This window comes from Patella vulgata, chromosome 3 (genome assembly GCF_932274485.2).
Source record: "Patella vulgata chromosome 3, xgPatVulg1.2, whole genome shotgun sequence".
Classification (NCBI taxonomy): Eukaryota; Metazoa; Mollusca; class Gastropoda; family Patellidae; genus Patella; species Patella vulgata.
In genome coordinates, this window is record NC_065881.2 from 45,584,669 (window position 1) to 45,606,421 (window position 21,753).

General features: G+C 38.1%; 1 protein-coding gene and 1 long non-coding RNA gene across 4 annotated transcripts in view; one reads left to right on the top strand and one right to left on the bottom strand.

Annotated features, from left to right (window-relative positions):
* LOC126814596 (acid phosphatase type 7) overlaps positions 1-19,713 on the bottom strand; it is a 45,664-nt gene extending 25,951 nt beyond the window's left edge. The window contains exons 1-2 of one of the 3 annotated variants that reach the window (XM_050539855.2): positions 19,312-19,713; positions 18,827-18,910 (exon numbers count right to left, since the gene is read on the bottom strand). The gene's annotated coding sequence lies outside the window, so the exon portion shown is untranslated. Of the gene's footprint in view, positions 1-168; positions 191-18,826 lie in introns of those variants that run through there. The other 2 variants (XM_050539854.2, XM_056099422.1) reach the window with 2 other exon arrangements.
* LOC130012141 (uncharacterized) lies at positions 5,569-16,383 on the top strand. The gene is made up of 4 exons (XR_008787454.1): positions 5,569-5,695; positions 7,958-8,124; positions 14,224-14,318; positions 16,292-16,383. It is a non-coding gene; the product is annotated as an uncharacterized LOC130012141 (long non-coding RNA).
* Positions 19,714-21,753: the final 2,040 nt, after the last annotated feature.

Genomic DNA, 21,753 nt, shown 5'->3' on the forward strand with positions numbered 1-21,753 from the left:
ATAGAAAGTAAGTTTAACGATCTCCTTGCTGAATCTTGCGGGCCGAACCATAAACTCAGAACCTTCGGATTATTCAAAAAGAAATTCAATAACACTCCAAAATATCTAGAGGTTGTTAATAATAAGAAGTTCAAAATTGCGATGTCTACCCTACGATTAAGTACTCACCAGCTTGCCATTGAAAGGGGTAGATATCTTAAGATACCACTCCAGGATCGCTTCTGTAAAAAATGCAATGCAGGCAAAATTGAATCTGAAAAACATTTTCTTATGGAATGCCAAAATTATGAAGATTTAAGAAAACAATATATATATCAAACTCTTGACAATACTGGTCTAACCTTTTCATTTGAAAACCTATTCGACCCGCCGAGTATTATAGCCACAAGTGTCGCAGCCTTTGTCTACATCTCTTTTCTTAGGAGAGACATCTGTTAAATATGCATGATATTTTATTTTCTTTTATGTGCGCACGCTTTGTTTTGTATTTTGATATATTATGTACCCTGTATGTGGGTCTTATACTGTCGAGTTATGTGATTTAATACTTTGTACATTTTGTTCCATATGCAGGTTTCATACTGTTTATTTATGAGTGCTCTAAATTTATGTCCGTCCATATTTTTGTATCCGTCCATTTTTTGCACCTGTATATTTTGTATATTGTATGTTGTCCTCAAGGGAGGTTCCGATGCAATATTGTGTGTCTTGTGTAATAATTGTCATATCGTTATAATTTTTATGTACACGTTTATATTGTATGCTGTCCTAAATGGATGTTTCGATGCAATAAAATCTTATCTTATCTTATCTTGTCAAATTTGACACTTCAAGGAAGGGTTGATGAAAACTGCCGCTTGCTGGTTTATCCTATCCATGTTTGCTTTCCTATCGGTTCTTGCATATAAGATTTATTGTTTAGCGTATCATTGCTTTAGTGTTTTACGTTTAATTTGATCGGGAGACGTGTTCGTCGGCGTCAACGTCAACCGACAACACTGCAAGAATTGGCCGTGGCACTGCAATATGAGTGGGTCAGATTGCCCCAAATCGTGATCGGATGGTCGGTCAGGAGCATGCTACGACGAATTGCTGAATGTCTGGGCAATTGGTGGAGCAATTACTCATTATGAAGACAAAAATAAAAAATGTCCAGTGTATCTTTTTGCGAGTGAAATGGGGCCGTCAGATAAGCCGCCCATATGAACTGTTTATGTTCATGTGCAATTGGCCTGTTATTAACATACACTGGTTACCTCTAATAAAATCAGCAGTGCATTTCCGCAGTTTTGTATTGTTTCTGAATATTCCCTACTTTTTTTGAAGAGTATATATGAACATTATCACAATCCCTCCCCACACATACACACACACACACACAACTTTAGGCACCATGGTCCACCCAACCTCACCCCGCCCCCCGTAACTAGCAAATGCCTCTAAATGGGATACGTAGGGGAAGGTGCAAAATCGACCACTTAAGGTTCACCTCCTACAATGAGACGAATGCTTAATGTTTTGATGGGTACGGGTGCCCTATTAGTTGATATACAGCATATGGATCAGTGTACTAGTACGAAACATGGAGTTAACGGATCGTTATCTTAAACGGAGAGAAAGTCGGTTGCTAGAAGCCCCGTTAACTTTAACGTGTTAACTTGCCGTTATATTTAACGAAGGTGTTGCTGGGCTTTGTAATCTCGTTAACGATGGCATTAGTCGGCTGTCAGTCGAAAAACCCTTACCAAAAATTCCTATATCAGTGTAGATTTCTATAGACTTATATAGAACATGCTAGAGGGTTAGAAGGTCCGTGGGTGGGGGGCTATCCCATTTTTATAGGACGAAATTCTTAGTATTCTACAGTATTTGGGGGCCAGTAGGAAAAAACGGCCCCCAAACATTCTACAATTTCTGTAGTACAAATCCTATAATTTTTCCTACAGATTTGTGCTAAAATTTCTATAGGAAAATACTATAGTATTGTATAGATTTTTTATAGTGTTTCCTGTAGTAGATTCTACAGTTATCTTTTTGTCTTTAATCAAGTTTTGTGAACAGACTGCACAATTGTCCCATGCACTGTCTTCAGTTTCTTAACTAACTTCTATAAGTTGTTATACATGTACATTGAATTTAAACATTTAAAATTCAGCCAATGAACAATCTTCTCTTGGATTAACTTTAATCAGTCCGTTAGCTAACGGATATTGAAATTGACATTCCGTCAACAAAACGTTAAAATAACTGAGTTTTGAGCAACCGGTCCCTGGTCAATAAATATTATAGAGGTTTGGTGGTCCATTTTGTACATGTAATTAGCAGGCGCGGATCCAGGATTTTTTGCCGGGGGGGGGGGTCTAGGTTGGATAGTTGCTTAACTACGCCCACCGCCGCGAGCACTGAAGGCGTTAAACGTTGTAAGGGGGGTCTGGGGGCCCTCCCCCTGAAAAATTTGGTAAATTAGATTCAATTTGCTGCATTCTGACGTATTTCCGGAAGGTAAATTCCAAAATTACAGGTCTAAAAATCGTCAATAAAATCGCATTAAATGTCCTAAAATGTTGATGAGGGATGCTCCCTTCACAGGTGAGGAACAAAATATCTTCAGATACCATATTATGGTTGTTCTTAACATGCTTTATTAGCAGTATCAATTTACTATTAGAGTAACCAATCCATTTAAGTATAGGAAAGTTGGTCGGGGTTATCCAGAGCACAAACTTTCACAGACGAAAAGTCTATAGACTTGGTTTACTGTTTTTACTTTCAGCGCATAAAAATTAATAATAAAGCTTGCAATAGTTGCACAGGCTTAATCATAAATGTAGAGGTTTACAGGAAATTTTCACACATAAATGACCAAGGTTTTTTTCTTATCAACGCTGCCGATAAAATTAAAAAGCAAACACAACAATATTCAACGTCAACAGGCGAACAGGGTTAATAAAACTCTTTAAATTTCAATAAACTTATATTTTCATACAGTACGGTATTAAAAAATTGCCGTCGTCAGTAGGCGATTTGCCGTGGGGTCAATTAGTCCCGACGGCAATTTATGCTGTCGACGTTTTGGGCTAATTGCCAGAGCTGTATGTGACTATTTGTTTTTGCCCACAATGGAATGAAAGTCATGACTCAACTCAATGTATACAAACTCGCAATTTTTGGGTCAGATTCAGGCTTTTAGCTTTAAGTTTCTCGGACCCTTCAAATTTTCAAGCCTGAGCGGGGGGGGGGGGGGGGCGGACCCCCTGAACCCCCCCCCCCTCTTGATCCGCGCTTGAAATTAGGTAAAATGGTCCACGTTGTTGGGGTAAAATGGTCAGGTTAATTTCTGCATGGAAATAAACGATAATACAGTGGTGATTCAAAAGTCCAAAGTCATAGATGTGTCAAATGACAAGCTGTTTGGCGTTTTACATGACTGGTAAGCATGCTTGTTCACTAAAACGTAGAAAAAAACTACAGACTGTTCCCGCCTTCCTCCATCAGGCTTTACAAGTCAACTAGATCTAGTTGGTGAAAATAAAAGAACAAAACAAGTGTTTTATTTGACTATATATAATACCATTATGAGCTTACAAACAGAAGTCACATGTGAAGATCTCGACATCCCCGACAAAAAAAACGATTCGTCATTTTCTTCCTCGGATTCTTTTGAACTAGAGTCTCGAATTCACTAGAACTGGAAATTCCATACATGATACGGCATACAACCGTAGACACAGGCTACTAGTCATAGACACAAAGAATGACTCAAACTAAATAAAGAAAAACGCAGCTATGAACCTATCAGTAGACTCCACCCTGCGGGCACGCAACATTGTTACAACATTGTGACAACGTCAATATTGGTCGTGACGTTGTACAACGTGTTTTCGACCAATATTCGACGTTGTATTTACGTCATATACAGGTTGTTGACACAACGTTGTCACAACGTTGTCACAACGTCATCAAAACGTCATATACAGGTTGTTGTCACAACGTTGTCACAACGTCATCAAGACGTTATTCTAACGTCATATACAGGTTGTTGTCACAACGTTGTCACAACGTTATCAAAACGTCATATACAGGTTGTTGTCACGACGTTGTTACAACGTTGTCACAGCGTTGTAACAACGTCTTCAAAACGTTATCAAAACGTCATATACAGGTTGTTGTCACAACGTTGTCACAACGTCATCAAAACGTTATTCAAACGTCATATACAGGTTGTTGTCACAACGTTATCAAAACGTCATATACAGGTTGTTGTCACAGCGTTTTTACAACTTTGTGACAACGTTGTCACAACGTCTTCAAAACGTTATCAAAACGTCATTATTATACAGGTTGTTCTCATAACGTTGTCACAACGTTATCAAAGCGTCATATACAGGTTGTTGTCACGGCGTTGTTACAACGTTGTCACAACGTCTTCAAAACGTTATCAAAACGTCATATACACGTTGTTGTCACAACGTTGTCACAACGTTATCAAAACTTCATATACAGGTTGTTGTCACAACGTTTTCCTCATAGCACACTACATGACATATGCCCGTCTTCATTATCCGTGTCGGAGCAGTAGGACGGTTAAACTCCATTACATTTCATTTGTTATACGTGATATGCAGGATATTTAGTTCATAATTTTGAAAAGTTGAGGTGTCAATGGGAATTGTGACACATATTATACATTCAATTTCACCTGCTACACCACCTAAACCAGCAAAAAACAGAAATTAGACGCGTTTCTCAGGATCTGAACAATAAAGGAATTGATTATACTGTTATTTTAATTAGGGGGGGGGGGGTAATGGGGGTGGGGGACCCTAGCCCCTAAGGCCCCCACCAGGATTCGCCATTGTATATAGTTGTATCTGTAAAGAGGAAAGTATATAACCGCCAATCCCATTATCACTGTGTGAAATAATTTTGTTTAACGGACCAAGTTGATAGCGGGTTATAGTTTACCTTACAGTCACGTGTTTTAGTACCGGGAACACACGTGACATAAAGGGGGAACAGGTGAGAATTATAATATAAATTACCTGAAAACAAACAATTAAAGACTCTCATATAAAAAGAATAAAATATAGATATAGATACCACTTTCCTGACAATTTCCCCGGGGTTTTCCCTTGTCAGTGGTGCATGCCGGAGGGTCTAGTCATTCAGGTGGGACAAAAACCAAGGTCACGTGTACATGTTGACATGCACATAAAATAACTCCTATAGTTGGAATTCAAAATAAGAGAATATCGTAGCGCTGCTGCCCGGGCAAAATTCTCTCATAACTATGATAACACACCACAGGGCGTGTGCTCGTCTTTATTATCCCAGTCGGTGCAGAAAAGTAAATCGTTAAATCCCATTTCATTTCATTTTTTTAACAAAGAAAAACGTACTAATATGAACAGTATATTTATAGTACGTATAGTATACTTGGCTCAGTATTGAAACACACACACAGACGCTAATGTCATCGGGACCAGTGTGAGTGATTTATTCCAGCATATTCCACAGTCAAACTGCAAATATCATTTCCCGTTATATGCTATAATAATAGTCTCTAAGCTGTCATTCAAGCAGATTCTATGAGGTTCTGTGTATCCGTGAGACTATTGTTATATGCAGACGTGTCACTGCACTTACTAGTAGCCATGATACTGACAGATTGAATGAACCCGGTAAAACTTTACTGGTAGGTCTATATTTAAACCAGGAAGTGAGTTGTTGTTAAAGTAGGTTTAATTTCGGAAAATGCAATTTTGAATAAATGGACGAAAACTGTTCCCAAATAGATAATTACATGTATTAGGAATTGTAACTTACAGCATAATTCTAACTTACCGTGACAGCTAATTGCAATCAATAATTGGGCATATTCTGGACATCCGTCACACAAACATATACAGGTTGTTGACACAACGTTGTCACAACGTTGTCACAACGTCATCAAAACGTTATCAAAACGTCATATACAGGTTGTTGTCACAACGTTGTCACAACGTCATCAAGACGTTATTCTAACGTCATATACAGGTTGTTGTCACAACGTTATCAAAACGTCATATACAGGTTGTTGTCACGACGTTGTTACAACGTTGTCACAACGTTGTAACAACGTCTTCAAAACGTTATCAAAACGTCATATACAGGTTGTTGTCACAACGTTGTCACAACGTCATCAAAACGTTATTCAAACGTCATATACAGGTTGTTGTCACAACGTTATCAAAACGTCATATACAGGTTGTTGTCACAGCGTTTTTACAACTTTGTGACAACGTTGTCACAACGTCTTCAAAACGTTATCAAAACGTCATTATTATACAGGTTGTTCTCATAACGTTGTCACAACGTTATCAAAACGTCATATACAGGTTGTTGTCACGGCGTTGTTACAACGTTGTCACAACGTCTTCAAAACGTTATCAAAACGTCATATACAGGTTGTTGTCACGACGTTATCAAAACTTCATATACAGGTTGTTGTCACAACGTTGTCACAACATTGTCATAACGTTATCGAAACGTCATATATAGCAGTTCGAACCTTGACCTCTGATTGTCAAACCAAGGTCACCAAGAGACTCTCGGGGGTCAATTTAGTTTAAATAGCCACGACCTCAAGGTCGTCGGATCCGATTTGGGATGGGCGAGTTATCTGCCCTTAGACCACACCGCTGTAATGCTCAGCTATTTCACTTTCTAGGGAAATTTGCCCAAAAAATGTCTTCCGATCGCCCCGGGGTTTGGTGACCCGATAGACTGACTCAACATTTGTTCTTCATTTTTTAAAATCGCCAACCAAAAGTCGTGACCTTGACCCGCTAGGGGCCCCGGAAGTATTTTGGTTTTTGAACCCCTGGGCCCATCTAATAAAGTTAGAACCACCGGACCTTGACCTTCCAAAATGTCATCTTGGTCCACATGACCCCGGTAGGTCAAGGTCATCTGAAAGGGTCAAGGTCACCAAAATATCTACTGAGTTCGATGCTCCCGGGCACATGGTGGGGACCCTGGTCTGCGCGGCAAATCAAAGGTCATCCCCATGGATAGGCAACTCATTGAACTTTCGAATGGGGCATTGACCTTTGACCTGATCCTTGACCTTGGGATCGAAAAAGTCCCAAAACTTCATGTACTACCCAGATATCGCGAATAAATGTCAAGGTCAAAGTCGTGACCCGCACCCGCAAGGTCAATTTTGGGGTTGTAACCTGAGTCAAGGTCATGACATTGCCTGACATTCCCGGTTCCCGGCAGCAATTTAGGTAAAAAGTCACATTCAAAATCCCGAGAGAAAGTGAAAGCGGAACTTTCAGAATGTTATTTGGAAGAAAATATTTTGCTTTCTTGTCAGTAAAATAAAGAGCCCCAAATTCGATGATTTTTAAGTATAATAAAACATTTTCACTTTCTTGTCATTGAACACGGCGAATTTGTACTGCATTGATTGCGGATTGAAACATTTCGTCGGGTCCCACTCGGCGGTGTGCGACATCGATCATTTATTTGTTTTATAATTTTTCGGAAATCATAATTTCCTTTAATGCATTAAAGTTATTTGTGTAATAAATAGGCAATACTGGCTTGCTTTCATGTTGCTGAGCACACGGGTTGGGAAAGCAAGAAAAGGCGTTTGCGTCCGTCAAGTATTATAAAAATGTATTATGAACTGTAAACGAGATGCCTCTCCCGCACCTAAATGTCGCTGTTTTTACATCCGGTGTTTTTCAATTGAAATAATAACACAAAGCACAGAAAATGGTGATTAATGCGTATTGTGTAGTGTGCAGCGTTTGCTACACAAATTCAGTGCATAATACGGGCCTAAAACAGGAATTGCAATGCGCTTATCTATAGAAATTGACGTATGATCTTGGGTACAGTTGTATTGGTTAACGACGTAGATCGAGATTTAATAACACAATACAAACTATAATACATTTTATTTAAGGCTTATTGTAAAACAACTAGAAGCTGACAAATATTCCGGTTAATTCTTCAGTAAATTATCTGGTAACACTAGCGGTTTTTTCCCGCGGAAACTGATAACGTGACTCTAAATGTTGCCGCGAAAGATGCTTCTGGGATGCCATATTGGTTTTTTGGTTCGTGCCGAAGGTAAGTTCTATTATTTTAACTCTCAACCGGGTATGTGGAAGGGATATAAAAATCGTCAATTGCTTCTTCTAAGGCTAATATACTATTCAAAAAAAGTAGGGGATATTTGATTTTTAAGTGTTATTAAAGTCACCTAATGAAACTGACGAAGAAACAAATGACAAAATGAAATGAAGTTCACATTCATCGATTTATTCCAAATGATCGTTAGACTAAGTAAGGCACAGACTGACCATTATAAGGGTAAAATGATACCCGGGGTCAAACAGCAAAGTTACCACAGCATCACAACCAAGTCAGTAACGGGTAAATCCTCCTCTGTTTGCCAAACAAGCATTGATCCGACGTGGCATACTCCTAATGAGACGTCTAAGGTCATTTTGGTCCAGATTGTCCCATTCCTGTTGCAACGCAGCAGCAAGTTCTTGGACATTGGCAGGACGTTGTTGACGTTGACGTAACCTCTGTCCAAGCATGTCCCAGACATGCTCGATGGGGGAGAGGTCGGGACTCAGTGCTGGCCAAGGTAATGTGGTGATGTTCTGTTGTTGGAGGTAACCTGTAACGATCCTGGCCCTGTGACATCTTGCGTTGTCATCCTGGTAGATGAAACGGCGGCCATGACGTCGTGCGAACGGCACATCATGGACTGCCAAGATGTTGTCCCGGTAGTACTGGCCTGTAACACGCCCTGCAACAACATGTAAAGCCGTTCTTCCAGCAACAGTGATGCCTCCCCACACCATAACAGAACCACCCACACCCTCCTACGTCTGTCCAAAAAATCAACAGTGAACCTTGACTCATCTGAAAACATCACATTGCTCCAGCGTCGATTATCCCAGTGTTGACGATCCCTACACCAACGACGTCTTGCCTGAATGTGATGATCTCTCAAACAAGGGATCACGCGAGGACGTCGGGCGCGAAGGTGACCCCTATGCAGTCGATTCCGAATCGTCTGGCCACTCACTCTCACACCAGTGTCTGTTTGAAGACGAGCGCTGATCTGATTTGCTGTGATGACACGATTTCTCAAGGCCAAGGTACGGATAAATCGATCCTGGGCTTGAGTTGTCGCCTTTGGTCGACCTGAGCGTGGTCTGTCCTGTACAGATTGTGTATCACGGTATCTGGGCGTCACATGTAACTGGAAATGTTTCTTCTGTTAGGTTCTATAGTGACTTTTTTCGTAGTTATTTGCATATTTTAGTATTATGCCTCCAAAATCAAATATCCCTTACTTTTTTTGAATAGTATATAAGATCAGATAAAATTATATTGTATCTTAACACCCCATTAGGCTATTAGAGACAGCATACAAATACAAACAAAACATTAGGCTGCCTACGCTACGGCATTATCAATGGCTATAAAACAACAAAAACACCAACTATATTTACATGTATGTAAAACACGCGCATCTATACATACATCGTGTAGTACAGAGACTATTATTATTAAGTTGAATATGAAAGCCCCTCGAATATGATTACCGGCAATGTAGGCATGGACTTTGTTGACGACCGCGGTGTAAGTGGAGACGTTCATTTCAAAACACAGACTCAGACTGCAGCTGTGCCGAGTGAATTTCATATTTTTAAGTTATATTTTTAAAATGTATTAAAGTAAAGCCTTAAAATAGATGGTATCTATAAACAGTCCTACCTTGTTACAGAATAATCCTATTATTCCTATAATTCACTATTGCCAGTTGAGAAATTGGCCAAAATATCATTGTCAACTTCAAATTCAAACGTTTGCAGATAGTTTTTCCATGGGGGGGGGGGGGAGGGTAGAACAACAAAGGTGGTAATTGTGTTATTATTTCCGGTGTGAATGATTTTATAAGTGTCATAATGATACCTATGATCCTATATTATTGAGTTGACAGCCTATTGAGCAAAAAATATAGAAATAATTATGTTTTGACTTTCTTAGAAAATATGAAATTCTCGCTTTAACTATTAAAACTAGCTGGACCAGCTGCATGATTGTGTCAGTCCGCTCAGAATACACGAGTCTAGGCCAAGCGACGTAGAATTTAGAACCGACGTGATCTGCACTAGTCTAGGCTAGATATTTGCGTTGATGTGTTGCGCAAGTAGATCTAATCTAAATGAAATCTCTCATCATTAGTTTTTTCATATTACTCATATACATAGCCGTTAAACGAATAATTTTCGACACATAGCAAGCCATTTGATCTATACTACACGTCACTGGGCTATTTGATTTGACGGAGATTTGTTACCCACGGCAAAATCTCGATCGACGCTTGGTAGTTGGTAGAGTTAACGCGATTTTTATCAATCGGCTTCACTAAACAAATTATTAATAAAAACAGCCGTAGATCGACATCTAAAAGTGCTAATATAAATTTAATAATACTATTCCGGTATAAAAAAAAGAAATAATAATAAAAGAATAATGAAATCAATTCAATCTCTTTTAAGTATTTAAATGATCATTTTAAGTAGATACCGTTAAGTAGAAAACGCATCACTTTTTTTCCCAAATATTTTATTACTAGGTGGTTTTGTATGTATAATATTATGCAATACTATGAACTATTGTTTCACACAATGCTCCCAAACGCAAAAAATTTCGGCCCGTGTGCACAAAAAAAAATAGCATGAGATGCACATGAAAAACCCAATATTCACGTGCAGCATTGTGTGTGAGCCCTTTAAAAGCATGTTTTCAACTTAATCTGTTGTACATGAACTGTGAAACGTCAATTTGTTGTAATTTGTTGTTGGACGTGTGAAGGAATCGAGACTTACTGAAAATCAACGGAATGAAGCCATGGGAATGTCCTGGGCTGGCATGTCTACGCGTGCTATTATTGCCAGACACTTCAATTGTCATCAGTCCACTATTGTAAGGTTGGTGGAACGTATTCGAGTTACTGGATCAACGCGTGACCGTCAACGTCCTGGTCCACCACGCGTTACAACCCAGGCTCAAGACCGCTACATCCGGGTCACTCATCTGCGTGACAGATTCCGCCCAGCGACTCGAACATGTGCGGCAGTCGTCGGAAGACAAGGACCAGTAAGTGCCAACACCGTAAGACGTCGTCTGAGAGAAGTAGGACTCCGTGCACGACGACCTTATGTTGGAGCTATCCTCAGGGATCATCACCGTCAGCGGCGTTTGATATGGGCTCAAGGACACACCAGACATGGAGAAGAGTAGACTGGCAAAGTGTGTTCTTCAGTGATGGGAGTCGCTTTCATCTTTATCACGCTGATGGCCGTCAACGTGTGTGGAGACGTCTTGGGGAACGTCTTGCAGACTGCTGCGTCTTCGAAACGAATCGATGGGGTGGGGGAAGTGTAATGGTGTGGGAGGCTTCACATTTCATCACCGGACCGCCCTACACATTTGCAGGGGTCGCGTTAATGCTGTAGCCTACCGTGATGATGTCTTGCAACCAAATGTTGTTCCGATGTTTCGAGCGCACCCACAACTTCAGCACTTCCAACAGGATAATGCACGTTCGCATACCGCCCGTTTTAGTACGGACTTCCTGGCTGCTAACAACATCAATGTCTTGGACTGGCCAGCCATGTCTCCGGACATGGCACCAATAGAACATGTCTGGAATGAGATTGGATGAGTTTTTCAGAAGTTTTCGATAAATATTGATAAAAATGTTTAATATAATATGTTTAGATAACGTTCATAATTGATGTTTTCTTACAAAATTTTCCATTAAAACGTAGTACCGTAAATATGATTTTTTTTTAAACGTTTATGTAACGTTTATAAAGAACCCGCAATGAATAGATAACAATTACCTATACACGCCATTTGAAATTTTTTTTTTTTAAAAAACATTTATTAAACGTTTAATACACCTTTAAAACTTAATTACGTTCATAACTTAATTGCAAAATATCTATATTTAATGTACCGGTATATAAAAAACCCCAATAAAGGTCAAGATTAATTATCTTATACATATTATATTTTAAGACACACCCAAGGTTGACAGTTGGCCCAATCAAATTTAAACATCTTTCCGCCAAAAAGGAATCCAAGCCAAACCTACATGGCTGCTTTTTTAGAACTGTGATAAACTATCGAGTTTTATAAGTTGCTAGAAGGCGTAACAGTTGAGAATTAGGTATGTTACGATTAATTAATATTTTGTGTCCATTTAGAAATAATTATGATATAAAAGAATTAATTGTTTCGGTAATTGTAGATTATTTTCTACTGGTGCCATTTCCACGTAGCCGAACTTCTATTGTCATTTCATTATTGAACCCCCCCTTGCAAAGTAAATTGAGTATTTTAAATATGTTTTATTATCTCTTAAATGATTTATTTTAGTTCTGAAACTTTAGTGTTTTTATTTTATATTTGTATTGCATTTTAATCATTTAGTTTTTGGTCATTTGATATGTCTGGATTTGGAAAGAGCTATTTCAATCTATGTCTGGAATTGGAAGGGGCCATTTCAATATTTATAGTATTGTATAATGGACTTTCCCATTATCTATTATCTTTAAATTTATAGGGTTACCTGTTTCATGAATTGTTTAGATAAGTTGATACTACCCCAAGCTTTGCAGGGAGTGTTAATAATAATGTAACGTATACAAAACTTCGAGCGGGAATTAATACGACATTAATTTCCCGTGATATATTACAAATGACAAATGCTATATGAACTTTGTGCTGTATGAACTATTTATATAGTCTTTTGTGAATGAAAACATTTTTGGCTACCATTCCTGGTTTTGAATGTCAAATATAATATGAAAACGAATATCGGTTTGTAATTTTTTGAACCGTTTCACCAGTAGTAACCGATGAACGGTTAACCAAGTCGCTGTATACATCTTAATTATTAGGCAACCAAGTCTACGATCTTAATTAAAAAGATAGGTTGACACGCAACAAAACATATATGCTCTGAAAATTAAATCTTGTACTTTGTCGATCTACGGACAGGTGGATATAATGCCGGGCTAGTGCGACTGTTAACGCCACAGCTCTTTAATTGCATGCTTGTGGGTTTTAGATTTAATTCAAGTGAAGGGTAATTTTATTATTAAATGTACAACATCAATATTCATGAGCATACACCTGCATAATTGAACTGACATTGATTGTAAATATTACATTGATTGAAATATAATAATATACTAGCTGTGTTTCATTTATTTCATGTTATAGCTATAGGTAACCCATCTGATGAGCCTTGGTGGTTACCAGTTTAAAGTCGTATTCTTTCTTTTGAAAACAAATTGATAAAATAATCATACATTCGTTTTCCAATCGTCTTCGTCTTAAAGGAGTCAATTCTCTAACTCAATATCATCCACAGTCTTCGATATTGCAACCATGGGACTCATTGTTTAATTAAACGCAACATCAATGTTGTAACCGTGAAAAGATGGGCTTCTAATGTCCAATATTTAACACAAAGTTAAAGTTTTGAAATTGCCACACGAATCGCGTGCAAGAATGCTTTTAAGTTTCATTTGTAATAGAGAGACTCGAAGAATGAAGTTAAATATACCCAAGAGAATACTATATGCGGGTGTAAACTTGAATAACCAGACGCCAAAGACTGGCATTCAATTTGGACTCTTCGCGTATGGGGGGTTGGATGGCCGAATGGTTAGCACGCGCACGCTGTATCATACGGTCTGTCATTGAGTCAACTGACGGGGTTTCGATTCCCCGGTTGTACGTGACAAGGAGTTTGGTCGCCTGTCCAACCTGGTGGGTTTTCTCCGGGTCCTCCGGTTTCCTCCCACTGCTAAAAAGACCCCTACGCGCTAGCGAATTATTGAAATAAAATTGAACCATGTGTTAGTCCCGAAATGACCTAGTTTGTGTCAAGTGGACGTTAAACCCCATTTATCTCTCTCTCTTCGCGTATTTCGCCGAACATAACTGATTAGACATTACAGTAAAAACAGAAACGATTGAATGTAAATCAGTTAATATACATTCATATTACATTATTATATGCGTTGCAACCCATTTATGTCCATTTCTAGGTGTCAAGGAATGGAAAGTCAAAATTCGTGGTATTGTCAAACGCATAAACAGTATGTCTTTTTATTTTAACAGGTTGATGTCTAATTCCCTAATGGCCCAATTTAATTTAAAGGGAAATAAAGGGAGGCGGTCCATAATGGACTTAGAAATTTACAAAGTTGTCCGAGGTTTGTTTTTATCATACTCAATTTACGAACATATCCTTAAATATCGGATAATCAAACATGGTATGGGCATACACCAAGTTTTTATTACTTCATCGATGAGTGTTGATCTTTTTATACGCCCACATTAAAATGTGGTCGTATATTGTCGTCGCCTCCGTCCGTCCGTCGGTCCGGCGTCCACAATTAGCTTGTGGACGCTCTAGAGGCTAAAGTTAATATCCGATTGACTTTAAATTTATATACAGTGTTTAAGGCCATGAGATGAAGAAGCCTATTGATTTTCAGCGATTTCCGATAATTACTGCCAGAGTTATGGCCCTTGATCACTTCAAAAAATCTTGTGGACGCTCTAGAGGCCAAAGTTAATATTCGATTGACTTTAAATTTATACACAGTGTTTAAGGTCATGAGAGGAAGAAGCCTATTGATTTTCGGCGATTTCCGATAATTACTGCCAGAGTTATGGCCCTTGATCACTTCAAAAAATCTTGTGGACGCTCTCGAGGCCAAAGTTAATATCCGATTGACTTTAAATTTATACACAGTGTTTAAGGTCATGAGACGAAGAATCCTATTGATTTTCGGCGTTTTCCGATAATTACTGCCAGAGTTATGGCCCTTGATCACTTCAAAAAATCTTGTGGACGCTCTAGTGGCCAAAGTTAATATCCGATTGACTTTAAATTTATACACAGTGTTTAAGGTCATGAGACGAAGAAGCCTATTGATTGTCAACGATTTCCGATAATTACTGCCAGAGTTATGGCCCTTGATCATTCCAAAAATCTTGTGGACGCTCTAGAGGCCAAAGTTAATATCCGATTGACTTTAAATTTATACACAGTGTTTAAGGTCATGAGACGAAGAAGCCTATTGATTTTCAGCGATTTCCGATAATTACTGCCAGAGTTATGGCCCTTGATCACTTCAAAAAATCTTGTGGATGCGCTAAAGGCTAAAGTTAATATCTGATTGACTTTAAATTTATACACAGTGTTTGAGGTCACGAGGCGAATAATCCTATTGATTTTCAAAGATTTCTGATAATTACTGCCAAATTATGGCCCTTGAACACTTTGAAAAATCTTGTGGACGCTCTAGAGGCCAAAGTTAATATCCGATTGACTTCAGATTGATACACAGAGTTTAAGATCTTGAGACGAACAAGTATATTGATTTTCAATGAATTTTTATGACTTGGAACAGCTAAATCCATGATACAGTATTAAAAGTTTTGTATACAAAACGTTAGCATGGGACAGAACTTTATAAAAACCAAACAAATTCTAATGGTTTTCTGAGTTGTTGCTCTTAATCAGATTTTAGTGTATTATAAATGTTTCATTACCGAAAAAAGTAAAAATATGTGACAACTCTTGTTGACTGCTCGGACGATTTAGCTGCTGTGGGCGTATGTTTCGTTGCCTGGCAACCTATCTTTTTTGTAATTTAACACCCATGCCTTTCTTACACGTACAAATTTTTGGAGAATATGAAAGTAATAACACAAGCGATGTCTCATATAGAATGTGTTATTGGGTCATATATAATATAATTCATATGGGGTTTAACGTCCTACTGTTCTGCTCCGACTAGGCTAATGAAGATGGGCATGCGCCATACCGCGTGCTATGAAGGAAATTTTGCCCGGGCAGCGGCACTATGGCCTACTCTTATATCGAGATCTTTTACTTGCACGTCAATGTGTACACGAGGCCTCGGTTTTTCATACCATCCAAACGACTAACAGTTGTCCTTGTCAGGCCTACTGAACTTTCTCGGCAAATGTAGGGATCGAAAATGCGACCTCCAGACAAGCGAGCCAGCGTTTTACCCAATAAGCCACCTTTGGTCCATAATTCATGGGATGCAGAATTATCTGTTACAGCTTTAGGACCACCTTTTTGATCGGACTGAATTATATAATTTACAAAATTTGACAGAGTAAATATACAGTTTTTTGTATTCTTCAGATAGTGTAATGATCAGTCAGCTGAGCTGCAATGAAGCCGAGATAATAACAGCACAGTTTCGGCTCATCTAAAATATGAGCCGGACAGAAGAGGGACCAATTAAGTACATGTACAGTTTTAATTTGTTTATTACATGTCATATTTTATTATAATCTTTATAAGCCATTTTAAGTTCTTTTATCATCCATTTAATTTTATTTTATTTTCCATGTGTGATGTCCACAAAATGTTAACTGCGCCATTGAGCATTGAGTGTTTTATATTGGTAATAGGCGCATTATAAATAATACATTATTATTATTATTACAGTACCAATTGCATTAAAATTACTTTCTCATTTTTAGCAATATCATTCATTACCCATTACATTGAAAGTAAATAATTACATTTTATTACTATTTAAAGATTAGTGCTAATTTAGCATTTAATCAATCAGATTTAAAGACATGTCTTTAAATCTGATTGATTAAATTCTAAAAGAGCACTAATCTTTAAATAGTAATAAAATGTAATAACATTAAATATGTTTCCTTGATATATGCTTTTAAAACTCTAGTTATCACTGAATGCATAAGAGTATGGTTGTAATATATGTCTGTAAATCCTCTGTTTGATCTTTTATGAATGTATATTTAGTTAATCATAGTATAGATCTATGCCTTATTTTCTTTTAAACTGGTTTCAATTATATAGTAAAATGTGTATGGTTTCAGTACATCTCAACAATCCTCTGTTTGATCTTTTAATTGTATAATGAGTTAATCCTAGTATATACGATTATTCACCGTTGTTTCATCAAAAGCTTGTGATAGCTACTCATGTTCACCTTCCTTGCATACCATTGGATAGTTCGCACTGATGTTTATATATATATATTCATATCTTTCTCATTTTATTTATTTGTGTATATATGCTTGAAAACGACTTGTGAAATCTTGTTGAAACGTTGCAGTGAAATAAACCATAGTAATTGTTATTCCATAAAAGTATGTTATTTGATTATGTTCTAATTACTAAATGCCATTCAAAGAATGCGCCATTAAATGTAATTGAAATGTAATTGACCATTACATGATTTTCGGAATGTAATTAATTACATTTCCATTACTCATTACTTTTGAAATCTTCCATTACTCATTACATGACCATTACTTAAAATTTAATGATCAGATTCTATTACCTTTCCCCATTACTGCAAAGTTATATGACTCTAGCATTAATATTGACTGTAATATAATCGTTTGAATTGAATGTTTTGAAACTACGTACTGTCCTATTAATTGGTACTGATTTTATTCAGAAAGAAGCAATTAGATTGGTTGTGATGGGACACAATAACTTTGATTCTAATTGAGTGAGAGTGTTGAAACTTCGCGTATCGTTTCACTATGTCAAAATCGTGGCCCAAATCTGTCGGGCATTTAAGCACCCCCCCCCCCCTTCCCCGCACACACACCTAATTTAACTTCCATCGTGCCCGGCCGCCTATTCCCGTCTGCGTTAGTCCAGTGGGGGCAGAACTGTAGGGAGTTCCGATGGGGCTTATACTGGGTTTTATACAACCTCAAAACAACAAATTCTGACGTCGTGACAACTTTTCGCCAACCACCACACAACGTTGAAAAACAACAAATTCTGACGTCGTGACAACTTTTCGTCAACCACCACACAACGTTGTGACAATGTTGCTTGAACGTCCGTACAGCGTTGTCACAACTTTTCGTCAACCACCACACAACGTTGTGACAATGTTGCTTTGACGTCCGTACAACGTTGTCACAACTTTTCGTCAACCACCACTCAACGTTGTGACAATGTTGCTTTGACGTCCGTACAACGTTGTCACAACTTTTCGTCAACCACCACACAACGTTGTGACAATGTTGCTTTGACGTCCGTACAACGTTGTCACAACGTAAGAGTTTGTTGCAAAACAACCTACAGCTGACCTATTTCAGACGTTGTGATACAACCCCTGAACAACGTTGTCACAACGTTGTGTGCCCGCTGGGTGCAGTGAACACTCAGTTAAGATCACATGTTTTTTTCGCATTTTCATAGTGTGCCGTTCAAAATTTCGCAGCACTCTTAGGAAGAGCTTGCCGCACACCTGTGTGCCACGGCACACTGGTTGAGAACCACTGCTCTATCCTATGAAAAAAAAAACTGTTCCCGGACGCTATCAAATATTCACAGTCAGATAGAACAGGAAACGTCAAAAAACTTTCACACGACACGACACGTGCTTGCCTGCAACCTCGATTTGCCAAGTTCGCCATGTTATTAACGTTAATAAAGTACGCTATGTCCTCGACTTCCCGGGCTTTATTTTCCAGCTACCTTATCTCAGAAAAGTATGGGGTGAGGGGTGCATCCATTTCACCTGAGGGGTCCATTTTGTACCACTTTCCCCCATATTATATACGACCTCTTTAAGATGGGTTGGTTGGTACGGTATGATATACCTTTGGGACTTTGGGTAGGCCTTGACATAAATTAATAGGCTACATTTAAAAGGAAAAAAAATGTATTTACCCTCCAACGTAGAATCTTATTTACTATAGGCCTACGCGCAGTTCACTCCTAGTAAAGTCTTCCAACACATCAAAGTCGAACACACTGAAAGTGGTTGATCATAATTAATCAAGGTAAATATTATCGTATAGACCTTATCAAATCAGGATCTAAGTCCAATAAATAATGTCAATAATAATTCAGTGGTATCTACTGATTAACAGGCTATTTCTGTGTGAGTCACGTACATATACATGTATATAAATTGATATTAAAGGCAATAGCCTAGTACTGGGTAAATTTTAGATAACAAACCTTAATCTCTCAACCCTCCGTGTTTCGAGATAAGAGATGATGCCATTACCTTCAATGTAGCACATGCGGGAGTGATTCGCACCCGGCATTTGTAAACAAAATTGACAATAATTTTCATCAAAAAAACGATTGGTTATTGTTATTTATAATATTTCTGCTACACCCAACTACAATTAACCATATAATCCTACCTGAAACGGGTACCAATCCCCTCTTTTTAAATCGAAGCGACGGTAGATTGCTTTTTCCGACATTTATAATTTACGTCTGTAACACATAAAGGCGGGGCCTCGTGTGCAATACCCAATCAAAGTACCCATCTGATCAGAGTTGCGCAGTAGTAATACGGCGTAATTATGAACGTCCGAATCAATTTTGATAAAAACAACGCTTGATACTTCATTGTCAATATTTGCTGATAAATGAATGTTGTTTCAGTAGATTGGACTGCGTATGTGTAATAAGTACTAATAGTATAAAATTAACTTATTTTTAAGATGGTACATACATTAATAAAGAAATTGAGTTTGCCACTTGGAACTACAGGCATCCAATCGTAGCTAAAAACAAGCACATCAGATCTCAGCGTTTTTAGTTACGTTTTCGTAGCTAGGTAAATTTGGGGGATTTCAACAATAATTCTTAAAGGACAATATTGGTGCCAGTCATTATCACATATGTGATAGAACTGGTTAAACACATTCCAAATATACTTTTAACACAGAGATCATTGCTACGATAGCTGAGTAATACACGTTTCCCGCATCGGAAGTGACGAACGTCAAAGGAAAACATTAGTCACCGCTCTATATAAATGACTGAAGCGACGAGTGATAACAGATACACGGCCGAATTTCTGCTCACTAATAATTCCTTCGAAGACCAAGAGTTGTTATATGGGACTGTAACACACAGTAAGAGGATATCTGACAATTCAATAAAGTAATTGAATGTCATTAGATAAGAGAACACGAGAAAAGTAGAAATAGTCCGTACATTCCCTTGTTTACATTCAGTCTATACCTTATAAAAACATGGTAATGCACGGACTTTTTCTGTTTTTCTTTCGTGTTCTCTTATCTAGTGGCAGTCAATTCTTTTTATGAATTGTCAGATATCCCCTCACGTCTCACACAACAGCTTTTGGTCTTCGAAGGAATTATTAGTGAGCAGAAATTCGGCCGTGTATCTGTTATGACTCGTCGCTTCAGTCAGTTATATGGAGCGATGACTCGTGTTTTCCTTTGACGTTCGTCACTTCCGATGCGGGAGCCGTGTATTACTCAGCTATCGTAGCAATGATCTCTGTGTTAAAAGTATATTTGGAATGTGTTTAACCAGCTCTATCACATAGGCCTATGTGATAATGACTGGTACCAATATTGTCCTTTAAAAGGAAGATGTGTTCTAGATCGGATAACGAAAAAACCTCAACCAACCACGGGGCTCACGCGTGTACACATTTGCAAGCACTGAAGCATTTTTCACAGTCGGGACTAGTGCTCGATGCCCGCACGCACCTACAAATTAGTAGCTAGGTAGGCCTACCATACGACGGTATTAGGAAAGCAGCACGATCTTTTGCACATCCACGCTGTAAATCATGTATTTTTCATTTGAAATGTTCTTGGGGAGACTGTCACTTTAAAACATAACTCACTGAATCGTTCAATATCTTTCATTCATTCGAGGTGTTCGTTGTGATATCACAGACAAAACTCATTCAATGGGAAACAACTCCATTTAAAAAGAATTTGAACGTGGAAATAGAAAAAGAGTTGATGTCATGCGCAGTTGTGAATCGTGGCGGCACTGCCACACATCTGAAAATTTACATACCGGTATCATTACATTAACAGTTGAGGGTTTTTTTTTTTACTCACAAAGAGCTGTGTATTGGGATGAATAGGACCCCAAATCTTCAGAACTATGTCTACTATAACTAATCGACGGGATAATCAAAGAAATCCAGTGCAAGGAGACAACGGAAATGACACTAAAATGGAAATCTTCTCGAAAGCTATGACTTCAGGAGCAAATTGGGTAGAAAAAGTAAACAAATTTTAATAATTGTGGTTAAAGTAGCTAAGTCTCCTAACTCTATATCATCAAAAATCTTCGACATTGAAAACACGAATTATTTGTCAATTCAAATCAATTGGTCTTGTGGTCTTACAGGGAAAAGATGGGCTTCTGACAAGACAAAATAAACATTTTACCATGTCCATTGGTACACGAATCGTGTACCAATATGCGTTTCAGTGCCATTTGGAACAAGGGGCTCAAAGAACGGGGCTAGACATATTCCACAAGTCATATCAAATGTTGGCGTAATATTCTTATCTGGAGAGCATGCACAATAAATACCATCGGTGTAGACTGGAAAAACCAGATACTAAAGATTGTCATTCAATTGAGACTTCTGGCGTATTTCGCTGAACATAACTGATTAGAAATTACTGTAAAAACAGAAACGATTAAATGTAAATCAGTTTATATGCACTCATATTACATTATTATATGCGTTGTGACCCATTTGTGTCAATTTCTAGGTCCCAAATATTAGCGATTTAGCTCCTTTAACTTTTAAAATTCAGCCATAATCATGATAAGCTTACATATACATAATATAT